Source organism: Cygnus olor, chromosome 15 (assembly GCF_009769625.2).
Source record: "Cygnus olor isolate bCygOlo1 chromosome 15, bCygOlo1.pri.v2, whole genome shotgun sequence".
NCBI classification, from domain to species: Eukaryota; Metazoa; Chordata; class Aves; order Anseriformes; family Anatidae; genus Cygnus; species Cygnus olor.
In genome coordinates this window covers 12884488-12897585 of record NC_049183.1, presented here as the reverse complement: position 1 = coordinate 12897585, position 13098 = coordinate 12884488, and the positions used below count along the sequence as shown (strand labels likewise).

General features: G+C 45.7%; 2 long non-coding RNA genes across 2 annotated transcripts; one reads left to right on the top strand and one right to left on the bottom strand.

Moving 5' to 3' along the window:
* Positions 1–647: 647 nt before the first annotated feature.
* Positions 648–6580, bottom strand: LOC121078479. The gene is made up of 4 exons (XR_005824585.1): positions 5809–6580; positions 5432–5569; positions 1983–5183; positions 648–1786 (listed from the first exon to the last, which is right to left on the bottom strand). It is a non-coding gene; the product is annotated as an uncharacterized LOC121078479 (long non-coding RNA).
* LOC121078478 lies at positions 4313–9768 on the top strand. The gene is made up of 3 exons (XR_005824584.1): positions 4313–4447; positions 6829–7096; positions 9341–9768. It is a non-coding gene; the product is annotated as an uncharacterized LOC121078478 (long non-coding RNA).
* Positions 9769–13098: the final 3330 nt, after the last annotated feature.

Genomic DNA, 13098 nt, shown 5'->3' with positions numbered 1-13098 from the left:
CCCAAAGGTATTTAGTGGAGATGTATGCACTTGGAAAACTCGATTTTCCTTCACTTTTGGTCCTTCAGTGCCTGCAGGTCACGTGAGGTCTTGTAAATAGCGGCTTGGCTCAAGACTTGCTGGCCCAGGTTTGTTTTACACACACTATGCTTATTTTATCTGTCTGCCGTTTTTTATATCTTTGTTTATGTGAAATAGATAAGCAAACAGACAAGTTTTCCTGACCTTTCTGTTTTGCAATTGCACCTCTTCCTGCTTCTTCCTGTTTAATTAGGAAAATCAGCTGCCTTCTTATGCCAGCTTATGCACTTGTATTGCATCCCACTTCAGCAGTTTAAGGCATTTTATAAATACAAGTAAATTAAGTTCCCTTAGCCCTGGAGTGAACTATCCCTCATCTTCTGAACAGGTAACAAAGCAAGAGGCACAGAAGGATAGGGAAGGTGACCGGTGTCACGGCAAGTGAGAAAGAGCATGTAGGAGAATTCTTTGTGAGTGCTGCAGCTGTAAAAATGTTCTTGAACCATTTGAGAAGTGCATGAACCTACCTGAGATTGTCATCTTAGACACTTTGGCAGACCCAGGAGAAAGCACTTTATTTGTAACATCTTTAAAAAGTAGGAACCCACTTAAAAAAATAAAAATATAAAAATAGTCCCTTATGGAGAAGACTGCTGGCTGGAGACATTTTTTTTCCAAAAATAAAAACATTCCTGCCATTGACCTCCAGGCTACCTCTTATCAGGGTCTTCACCTATCACCACGCTGCTTGTCCCGGCTGCAATCCGATCTGAAATGCTGTTTAGGTGGAAAAGAGCTTACAGCAGTGTCTGGCTGCTCTCACAGCCAAACATCTGCTCACCCAAACAGCATTCCAGGCATGCATTGCACCTCCCCACCTCACAGCAACACAAGGGGACAGCAGGGAAGAAAGACGAAGCTATTTCTCAGGCATTTACATTTGGTTTGAATAATCAGGGAGCCTTTTGGGTGCTTGGGTGGCATCCACACCTTTGCCCTGGGAAAAAGGCAGCTTGGGCTCCACGCTGACATCTGGGAGGAGAACACTGCTGGGAAAATGAGATTGTCCTCTTCTCTTGGACTCTGTTTACACCCTAGTTGTCTTTAATTAAAGCTAACAGCTACAGCACACAGTACAGAAGAAAGACTTGTGGTAGGGGTATAGAAAGTCATGTACAAATGTAAGGTCCCTCTCTGCTAACCTTCCCTCTGCTTTTCAGCATCACAACACAAGCTAAAATAGATTTTAAGGGATGCTACCTCTGCACCCGCTTCCCCTACTTCCGACAGTCCCCAGACTGCAATCCCTTAGGGCCAGGGGCAGTCCTGCTCCCCTAGTGACTTTTGTCCAGTCCTCTGCTTGTTCCCCACACGGATGACGAGCTGCTGCTTTTGGTGGCTGCTGGCACCATCTGCAGGTCCTGCACAGGAGGGAAGCGAAGTACTCGACCAAGTTTCTCCGCTTTGGTTTGAGTCTCGTTGCTGGTCAGAAAGGGAAGAGGCGGATTGCCATGGGCTCAGCAGAGGTGAGATCTGCAAAGGCCCAAAATTTGCACATAGTTGTCTCGAAAATTTCCCAAGGCAACACGTTCAGTAGAAGCAGTGCATTGTCACATGGCTAATTCAGATTAAATTTTATTCTTCAAGCGTGGATTAAACTAGGATTATGAACACCTCTGAACATGTTATTTTCTCTTCCTAAAAGGTTTTTTTTGGCTAAGAGGTTGACAGAGTGTAACTCATTCTGGAATATTGCCAGTGTCATCTGTTGGGAAAAAAAAAAAAAAAGGAAAAAGAAAGGCTTCAGGCTTGGCTGTAAAACACACACCCGTGTGACTGCTTTCCCAAGTAGACAGTTTGTGTTGCATTTACAGCTCTTCAGGTTCAGATTGTAACAGAGCAAGTGCCGAAGAATATCCTAGTGCCTCTTGAGCCAGCTGCCTGATATTTCAGGTATTCACCCTCGATTTGCTTCTGTAGGACCCATCCTTTGACAGGCAGAGTTGCTCTACTGAGCGATGCTCACAGGAGCATTGTCTTCTGGCAGCACTGGTGGTGGAGTCCTCTCTACCAAAAACAGGGAGAACTTCTTTGTGATTGCAACAGAGCTGATGCAGCGTGTCAACCAGCAGCTCTTCTTTGGCCCCTACCTGAATGGGGGCTGTTAGGAAACTCGACCTTTGTGGCTACTCCCAGCCTTCGACTGATAGAAGAGCCCTAGCTCGGCGCAGGTGGTTCTCACAAGCTTTGTCTGTGCTGGCGCTTAAGGGAGTCCCATGCTTAGGTTTTGAGATCTGAAAGACACCAAGTTGAGTTAACCTCAGTGGTAAAGTCTCTCACCTCCAATCATTGCCATGTTGTACCAAAAAGATTCCCTTTACACCTGACTTTGGTTATTTCGGCAGGCGGCCAAGGGAATTACAAAAGAATACAAATATTTAACTTATTTCTTCATGCAACTGGTACTGTGTTTCTCTTTATGTAAAAATCACCCTAGCTCCACTCTGCCCGTGCCTCCTGCTCAATCTATTCCCACCAGAAAGAAACACAGAGGATGTGCCCTGTGGAGGTTTGGTTTGAGAGAGCGAGATCTTCTCTTGCTGGCTGCCCTCACAGCAGGGATCTCCCAGTCCCTCAGTGCTCACCTGGCTGGGGAGCACAGCCGGCCCCCAGCTGCAGGCTCTGGCAGCAGACTCCTGATACGCTGACTTTCATCTGACTTTCGAGGTGAATTGGCCCCTGGACACCTCATTTTGAGCAAATCCTCCTCACATAAGGCGGCTGGGGAGATTTCACTTCCAGGGTCTCTGTGTTGGGCCCTGGAACAGCGACTGGCTGGGATGAGGGAGATGCTTTTGGTGTTGGTAGCAATTCCTTCAAGGTCTCCAGACTCCGAACAGCAGCAAGGTGTGCAGCTGGCTTTTTCCTGCAGGAGTCTAGAGAGGTGGGGGAATGCAGCCTGGGAGTCATCTGGCCTGCAGCAACACCAGCTGGTTTCCACTCATATAAGACAGCTCAGTATTTGCTTTTCATCCAAAGCTCCTATACTTTTTCCCTTCAAAGCACTTACAAACGTTCAGAAGACAGTGTTATTTGCCCGCAGCTCCTGTTGCCAAGCTCAAGCTCATGGGCTCTGCAGAGGAGCCTTAGCACCTCCTGCTGATAATCCCTGCTGATTTGTCTGGGTAAAAGCCCCTCCGTCTGGGCAGCTTTTTCCTTGGCGTTTTCTAAGCGCTGCTCCAGCTTTGACTGTAGGAGAGGGATAGGGGTTTGTCAAGGCAGCTCAGCTTCTTGGGATAACAAAGGCATCTTAGCAAATCTCTGCTGTGTCCTTTATGCTGAGATTAAAGTAACATCTACATGAAGTATTTTGCTTACTCTAGCAGCAGCCACCATGTTTCAGTCAGGGCAGATACAGCTAGAGGCAGAGATCTTGCACAGAGGAGCAAACAAACTTTAATATTAGTTACCAAAAAAACAATAACCAGAAGCAATTACCAAAACATTGAACAGCCAGTGATTTTTATCCTCAAAATATCCCTGCCAGGGGAATACGGGAAGAATGAGCTCTCGCAAGGGCAAGCTCAGACAGAGGATTTGGGATTTTCCTTCACCCTAAAAACCACAGGGATGGAGGCAGGATGCAAACATCAATGTTTTTATTCTGTTCCTTCAGCAGCCCAAGGAGCCCAGCTGCGATACGAGTGCCACGCTGCATTTACAGTGCTAGTCCTAAGCCATGAGAATCCCGGAGTTAGGTTGCTGCCATCCTGCCCCAAGCACTGCTGGGCAGAGGTTGACCTTCTGGGCATCTTCACCTCCGCACTACTCCGGGACCCAGCCGCTCAGTCCCTGTGTCACAAGGCATTTCTTTATGGGAATCCTCTTACTTCTGCCATCTCTTGAATTTAATCATGTGCTTAAGAAATCTATTGTGTCTGCATGTGATTATATTATTAGCAATGAATAGTTTTCATCGTTACTGCTTTTGTGAGTATTAGGAGGATGCTGCATTGTAGGGACATCTCTTCCCCCTTTCTACCCACCAAAAAGATATCAGGTTTCTGTCCTTGTTGTCCAGGAATAACCTTGGGTATTGGTAGCAGAGGCTTCATATCTCATCCGTCAGAGAACTTGACTATTTTTCTTTTATTCCTTGCCAGATTCCCTGACAAAAAGGAACAATCCCTGGGGCAGAACAATCAATATTTTAAAAGCTTTGCCCTGCCTCCCTCGTGACTTTTAAAAATGTATCACAATGGGCCACACAACCGAGCGCCGAGTCCTGACGCAGTGTCGGCGCCTGTGATGAGGCAAGCTACGAACTCCTTGCTTCTCCATAACAAAACACACTTCTCTGTAAGAGTCAGGACTTTCAACAGCAAATACCACCCCTTGATACCAAAGCTCTTCTTCTCAGGGGCAGGTTTGTGAAATTTATTGCATTTTAGTATTGGGGAAGATGGTGAAAAGATTGAACGTGTTGTCCCTGATTGAATTCCGGGAAGTTCCCAAAAGGCAACAGAGAAAAGGCAGGGATCTTGTGTCCACAGGGAAAACACGGAGGGATCCATAAAGAGTGAAAACCCTGCGTAGATCATTGCTCATCTTCCTTCACCCCGCAAGCCTTCTCCTTTAATTCCTCCTTTCTGCAGGTCCTCAGTTCCTCTCCCAGCATCAGCAGTCCCCACTGGGACCTCCCCCATACATTGCCCTCCAAACTGCTCTCGTCCATCCATCATTCCTGGTGTTCTGCACCCAGGTCCATACCAGGCACATCATCCTCTGCCTTCTCATAAATCTGCCCCCTTGTTTTGTCCCTCATATTCCTCTTCCCATCCACCACCCTCACAATTTGCTTTCAGCTGTTCCCTTCATTTGTTTTCCTTCTCCTCTTCCACTTTGTATCTCTCATACTGTGCCTCTGCTCCATCCTGCACTGAACTCCTGAAGTCTGCTCTCCCTTCACTCACTGCATCCTCCTTTTCCTCGTTGCTTTTAAACTCCAGCCCCTCTCCCCTGTGAGTTGTTTGCTCATTTACCTGCCTTGATGCTTTCAGCTTGATAGGCATAGCTCAAGGTCATTCACGATTCTTCAAAGGAGGTGCTGGCAGGGCTGACATGTGCAATCAGACAGTCCTGCCATTGCCCCCTAACGAGTCCTGGGGGGATGCGACAGCGCCGTGGTTAGCACAGGGTGATGGGGGCAATGGGGCTCGCTGCTCGGTGGTAAATGCTGTGGCTAGGCACCCTGCAAGCAGTTCATTGAGATTCTAGCAGAGAATCCCAATTAGGAGTGAAGGAAGTGTTGGTAAAAGACCATTCATTAGGCCCTCGTTCCGTCAACAGCAAAATCAATAACTAATTAACTTTTTACCAAAAAGAAAAAGAATTTTTGCAAGAAAATCACTATTTCTAAAGAAATGCCGGCAGCTTCTCAATTCTGCCTGCAACAGAAGCCTTCCGTTTTTCTCCATCCCTTCTCCTCCCTGTCATCCGCTAGAAAACACATCTGTCAGGCAGCGACAGGGGCAGCTCAGCACCGAGCCTTGAGGAAAGGTTCGTAAACAAAGTTGTAAAGGATCCATAAAATAACCAGTGTAGCAAAAACTGTGCCCACGACCTTTCTGATTTCCTAAGGGAGAGACGACTTATGACAGCACCATCACTCTCAGTCACTCTTCCTCCTGCCCCAATAACACCCAAATTTATTGGCCAATTTCAGCCAAACCTTACAGAAGAGATGAAACACTCAAAGGCTGTAAGTTTATAGAAATAACTGGTCACCTGTCAAGCCCTGACTGTGCAGCAAAGTACACTCAAGACCCCGAAGGAGTGTTCCAAGCCAGATAAAGATGGCACATGGAGACATTCAAGGACTATCTCTTGAGCACTGATCTGGGCAGTAATACCAGCAACAAGCACACCAAACTCCTCGTTAACCTGCAGTGGACAACACCTTCAAAAACCACATGAGTTTGCTGTCTTGAAAATCGACAAACTGGGTGCAGCTCCCCCCCTTCTCACTCAAAGCCTCGATGCAGTTGTCCAGAGCCAGCAGCAAGTGGCTGATGTGGGCTCCTTCCTTCCTTCACTCCCTTGCCCTGGTTCTGGGTCTGGTTGGAGGGTGGGAAGGGTGGGGGGACAGAGGGACAACTCACACACTTCACAATGGTGGCCCTGCTCTTGGGGAACACATGCAGCATCACCTGGGTCAAGATTTAGATGTCAAAGCAATGTCTCCAGCAAAGCCAACCAGAAAGCGTGGGATCAAACCCTATGCCAAGGCACAGGGCTGCCAGTAAGAGCAAGCACTTCTCCTGCAAAAGATGACCCAGCTCCAATCTCTCAGTTCTTAAAGGATAGCTATTCAATCTCTTCTAAACATGATTTCCGAAATTAAAATGCATAGCTGCACCACACCAAAAGTCCTGGTCTCAACAGAAATATTGGTTATTTAAAATCTCTCCCCCAAATCGCCTCCCCAAGCTCCAGTGTTTCCTCCCTCCCCAAGGAGCCAGCTGCTTTATTTTCCACCTGCCAGCATCCCTCTGTTCTGCTGCTACTGGGCAGGTTTTCTCTCAGAGGGCCCAGCTGATCCCTAACTGCACTCAGCTGTGAAACGTGCTGCTGCTTTTTCAGACCTCAAAAAAGCTGCACCCAAAAGCTGCGTTACTTTTTTCCAAGTAACACTTGTTCACCTAATAAAATATATTAATATATTGATAGTGCTAATGTTAAATTGGTATTAATAATCGATGTTAACAGTAATAAAAAAAACATGCCAAGACTTTTATTTATTTTTAGGTTGCTTGAGCTACCAACTACTGCTCTAAAGTGACAGAGGAGCACAGAGTGCTGGTTTCCCCAGGGCTGAGGATGCCACGCAGGATACCAGCGAATCCAACCTCATCTCACCAAAAGCTGCTGAGCTCCAGCCATGCCTGGCTGTCCTTTCTGATCCTGCCACTTGGGCTTGGGGCATTCGAAAGGTGCTTTGTACAGCTGCATCTATTCTCCCAGCATCGATTTCCACTGCTACTCAGACACCTTCATCTCCTCTTCCTTTTTAATGGTAAGATTTGTCTCCACTGATTCCATCCTAATTAAGTGACTCTTCAGACTTAGGAAAGCTTTGCTGTTGCTTTAGCATTTAAGGAAGATCCACACTTCCCCATGAGAACAGGATTTTAATGCCTCAATCTCATCCCCACAGTAAGCAGATAATTAGCAATATAACTCCCTTTGGTTTGTCCAGACATATTTTATTCACCTGGAGCAGTGCAGCTACATGGAGGACTTTACCTGTTGGACCATATGAAGAGAAATGGTTGCACTGTAGCCGGAAATGACTCCTCCTATCAGGCTTTTGGTCATGGACACATAATTCTTCCTAAATCTTTCAAAAAAGCATAAACTTACAGTCAGGCACTACAGCTGTGCAAATAATCTATACCTAATTGCATTCCCCATGATTTTCTCAGTAAGTTTTACAAGTTTCCTGGGCTTTGGAACAATTTGTGAACAATTTGAATACTGACACATCAAAATAAGCAGAAAAGCACAGAGGTTTATTGAATTTTCTAAACACAAGCAAGATGCAAGAGCTTACTAAAATAGAGGGGTTTAATATTTGTTTTCTTGGACTCTGAACATGTAATGCTTAGTTTATTTTTTATGAATGCTGAAGAAGGGAGCAAATTCACTCCTTGACCTTCTCCTTTCTATTGAGAAGTGCCAGTGGGCTTCCAAAAATATGCCTTGGGTAGCATGGAAGGGTGCTATGCTGGAGTTTCACATGAAAGGAAATAGAATCTGAATTGCTTGTGAGAAGTAAGGCTGCAGTCACGCTATGGTGATCACAAAACGCAGGTGCTGATTAAACCCTCACGCTGCACCTTACAGCTGGCTGCAAAGCACAGCTCGGTCAGGGCACTACCACTCGCTGCATCAGCCTGTAAAACAAGAGGCACGAGAAAGAAGAGTGTGAGCAAGAGAGCTGAACAGCATGGCAATGACCTTGCTGGCTGGAGACCTCAGACCAAGCTCTTCATCTCCGCTCATGTGCGCTGCACCAGGGCAGTCCCAGCGCGGGAGGGAGAGGCAGAATGAGCGCTGTGTATCTCCCTGTGTTTTTTTTTCCCTTTTGGGATGTTCAGTTTCTACTCATCTGCCAAAAGCATTCATCTAAGCAGAGAAAACAATGTGAACGTTAAGCCTTTTGGTAAAAAAAAAAAAAGGGGGGGGGGGATGTTAGCTGGGTTGCTCTGTGATTAAAAACCATATCAAATACAAGTGTTTTTTCCCAGGATCAGTTAGGCCAATGTCATCAGCATCTGTGTTGGGATTCATCAGAACAATTATCTGTTACAAAATTAAGTCAGAATAAGAACATTTATGTCTGGGTTTAGTTAACAGCCTGCCTGGATTTCCTACAGCACCATCACCATATCACCAAGGCATCTCTTAATAAAAGGAATGTGGCACTACAGGTTTACACAGAAAACACACTTACATGCAGAATGCTGGGGCTGAAAAGCTTTGTTCTGCAACTGAGTTCACAGCTGCTGTGGTTTGGAAAACAAGCTGCTGAAAAGTCCCTTGTGCAGTGAGTCACTGGCATTGGTATGTGTGGTGGCTGCAGTGACGATGCACCCAACTAAATCCCATGCAGGCAGGGGGGCACGGGACCTCTTCGCTCCACTTTCAGCCAGGATTCAGACAGAGGAACTGTGACAGAATTAAATTATATGGGAATAAAAGTGCCTGAAGTCACCTTCCAAAGCCTCTCCTGCAGAAGGGCTGATGGAAATTTCTGCGCTGCTGAAGGACCGAGATGTCATCCGTTTGTGGCTCTCACTAGGGGAAAAACAAAGGTGGGAGAGGAGTTGCACCAGGTTACAAAACTGGTTCTGTTTCTCTTCAGCTCCTTGGGATCTATTTTGGTACATAAATATCATAGCACGTAATTACAGCATAGAAGGGTATTCTTTCTCCTCCACTGATATGGCTCAGGAGATGTTCAGGACTTGAGGGAAGGGACAGAGAACCCTGTGCCTTGTTCTCCAGAACAGTGTGCCCTCAGGTGAATAGATCATTAGATAAGCAATTAGAGCATAGACCAACTACCACTTGTTCAGAATTACTGCTTTGGTGTGCCAGCCATGGCAAAGAGTCAAATCTCTAGGACATGTGCCCATAAGAAATGCAAGACTTTGATCGAGCTCTATTTATTTGCATTTCCTAACAGGTATCTCTAGTTTGATCTGCAAGTTTTCAACTGCCAGAACCATATTTGTTCCTCTTTTGTTTTCACTAGTCCTTAAGAACTGAAGAAATCCAAGAGCAGGCACCGAGGGAAGCCCAGGTTTGTGCTCAGCAGCAGCCGCTGCCTGCACAAGGAGGGCTGGCACAACCTCTTGCACAAACCAGCGTGGCACCAAGAGCAGCACCTGGGGAATGCACTCAGCCTGTTTCCTTCAGAAACTCGGTCTATAACACTTTCTGACACCTTTGAATCAGCCTTTGCAGTGTAAAGGCTGGACCTGCTTAGGGACATGGTTTAGTGGGTAACATTGGTGATGGTTGGACCAGATGATCTTGAAGGGCTTTTCCAACCTTAATTCTATGTACAAATTTTGCTTGCAGCATGCACACATGTGCAAAAGTCCCTCTCTGCCAGCTCCATGAAAGTCTGTTTTTATGAGGCCTAGGCAGCGATCTGGGGCTAGCACCTTGTCTAGCCAGCACTGCTCTAAAAGCATAGATCTGCTGCTGCTGCATCAAATCATAAGACAACAACAGAGTTGGTTTTGACTTAGGATCAATAAGCAGATAGAAGCAGCTCTAAATAAGTTATGCTGGGAGTAAAAATAGCAGAGAACGTGATGTAATCCAAAACACGGCAAGAAATCTAAGTACTTCAAACACCCAGTCAATTAATTTGCTTTCATAATACAATTATTTGTATTATTAAGAGAAACTCATTTTCATGGATTAAATTTACTCAGACTAACATAATTCACATTTCCTTCCCAGATTTCTATTAGAGAAAATAGATCTCAAGGCAGATGGTACGAGTCTGAATAAGCTGTATAAAAATAAAGCTGATGTCCTTGTCAGGTTAATGACTGCTGAGAAAAAAAACAAAAGGCATTTCTCCAGTAATGTGCTAAACAAAAATTACATTTGTAAGATAATCCATAAGGAAGAAAGAGATTCCTGCTCTTTGCTTCTCAGAGCTGCTATCATTTGAATATTGCGCAGAGATACTACAAAATTAGCATGTACTCAGAAAGGGTTCAGAGAAAGATCAGATGAAGTTAGATAGAAAATAATGAGATTTACATTGGAAAAGAAGGCAAATAAAAAGGGCACAATAAAAATGCGTAAATAGATGTAGTGATGTAAAAAAAAAAAAGTAGATCTGGACCTTCTGCAATCTGTGCCTCCTAAAATGAGAGCAGGAGGTGAAAGGGGCAGAACTGGTGTAAGGAAGCATGATGAGAACGAAGAGCGGTATTGGTGTCACAGCAAGGCCAGGAGCTTTGTGGTGTCTGAAAGCAAGTGTTTGGCCCTTCTGGCTCCCATGCAAACTCGTGGTCCACACGGGCCTGGGGTCCTGCGTGGCTGTCTCCCACTCCCTATGCGGGCACAGCCACAGACCCCCGAAGCTCGCTCACGCTGCAGGCGATGATGGCAGCTCCCTCCTCTACCAAGCCTTTGTGGATGGGACGAACGTGAAGGGCCACCTGCACGCAGAAGAGCTGTGGGGTCGTGTGTACTGAGGCCACCCAGCCCTGCCCAAGCACCGCCAACAGCGACCGCCTCTCACTGCCTCTGTTCTGCTGAGAACTCTACTCTGTTCTACTGGAGAGCTTACAGAGGCTTAAGCCAGTTGATTCTCCTATGATTCACACTTCTACCTTGACAAATTCTTCCTCCCTCTTCCCCGTTTCTGCCCCTAGCACAGCAGGACTCACGCTGCTGGACAAGGCAGCACGAACTCAGCCGTGTCGGCGCTGCTGCCAGCAGCCTTCAGAGGTCATGGCACCACCAGCGGCAGAGCCGAGCAGGCCTACGTATTTTCCCTGTGCTCCCGAAACACTGATTAAAGTTACCCGTGACAAAGAAAGGGAATTGCACTTTGCTAAGTACCCATTTCATTTAATCCAAGGTAGCAATCATAATGAGACTGTCAAGCAGATCAGAGCGGGTCGGCCCGGATCTGTGCAGGCCCCTGGTGTTCCCTGAGAGCTGCTTGCACACAATCTGGAGTGATTGCAAGTAGCAATTAACTACTGGCAATTAACTAATGCCACAACTCAACGGGTCAGAAACGTGGTGCTGTTCTGACCCCGACTCACGTCACAGCAGCCCACGAGTTCCACGGTCGCTGGTTCCGAGCCTTCAGACCTGGCAGAGGGGCACCAGAGAAGACCACCCACGCAAAACCCCACCTAAAAGCTGCCCTGGGAGTTTCAGCTAATTACAGACTTGAAAAATTATTTCCACCTTTCTGCGGCTCTTTCCCCCTTCATAAAATAAAGCAGCATCTCTTCAACAGCTCCTGAAAGGATGGCTGGTGCTGACAGAACACTGCGTAATGCAGGTACGTAAATGGAGCCTTATCAGGAGGGTGCACAGTTATTTAAACAGACTTGTTTTATGTCCCCGCCAGTCACATGCAACAGGTTTCTATAGGAACCAAATTTATTTCCATAATAACAAGTCAAGCTACCTGTCAATTTAATGAAGGTTTTAGCGAGCAGCTCCAACTCTAGAGCACTGGGGTAGACGTTTCGGAGCAGTTCAAGTGGCAGCAAAATAACATTTCTTCAGCACAAGGTTCTGAGTACAGAGTGCACCACCCGGATTTCCATCACTTTTGATATTCAGAAGAATGCAACAGTTAACTTCATCATCATCTCCCTAAACACACTTATGAGCACCTAACTCTCATGGGCCAAACTCTCCTGTCACTTAAGTGTTGGAAAATACTATTTTGCACACCATAGTCCCAAGTGTGGTGTAGCAGGGAATGACAAAAGTCTCTCTTGTACAGCCTTAACCTCTGGAACAGTCCCGTTAATCACTGTATTTGGCAACCCCAGCCACTGAGGGTAAGAAAACAGACCCAAAGCAGCAGCATGTGGAAGAGGGGTCACACTAAGGACTAGGGCTTTTTCTTGCATTAGGAAGGAATGAAAGGTAGTGTAGATATTATTGACTTTATTTTAAGAGAGATTCTGCTTTGAGCAGAGGTTTGTGTGTCCGCCCCACTTGTGTTTCAGCATGAGGTAAAAGCAGTGCTTCAGTAAAAGAGCACCATAGGATTGAAGGCTGAAACTTTGAAAAGCATTAATTTTCAAAGCATACCTCTTACCCCGGTCAACACAGAGATGCTGAAGTCTGAGAATGTCAATAAAGACTCTGGCAGGACTATAACCCCAGCTGTTCTTCGCTGCCTAATCAACATGCCACTCAAACGTATCTCAAATAGATGGGGACACTGAAAATCCCTGTTCTAGAAGGATTATTTAAAAAATTTATTTAAAAAAAACACAACAGGATCACTTCGTCTTCTTTATTTATTTGGCAATAAAAGTCAAAGCTCATAAGAGTTACAGTAAGGTTTTATTTAAAAAAAATATTCAAATTTAAGAAATTAAAACTTGGTGTAGAAAGTGAACAAAGCTTGCTCTGTGAAGTTCGCATTAAGGACTGAAGATGGTTAAAAGGTCAGGAGAATGTTTGTTACCAATTCATAGTAAAGCCTGTAGACATACAGACTAGACCAGGATTGTATTAATTGCTCCAGTTAGTCTTGCTATTTAAAAAACAATCATTAAAAATACTTGAGAAAATACTTCAACAAACACAAGGAAATGCTATCCTACTTAATGCTCAAGTTTTTGTCGTCTTTTCTCCCTTCCCCTCATTGTGGGCCCTTGCAGGCAGAGGTACACCTGCTGGTGGAAGCCCTCCACACACCCTCTCAAAGCACATTATCTACAAACCTGCTTCTCTTAGTCATCCTTCAGAAAAACTCTCACAACAGCCAAGGACTGCAGGCTG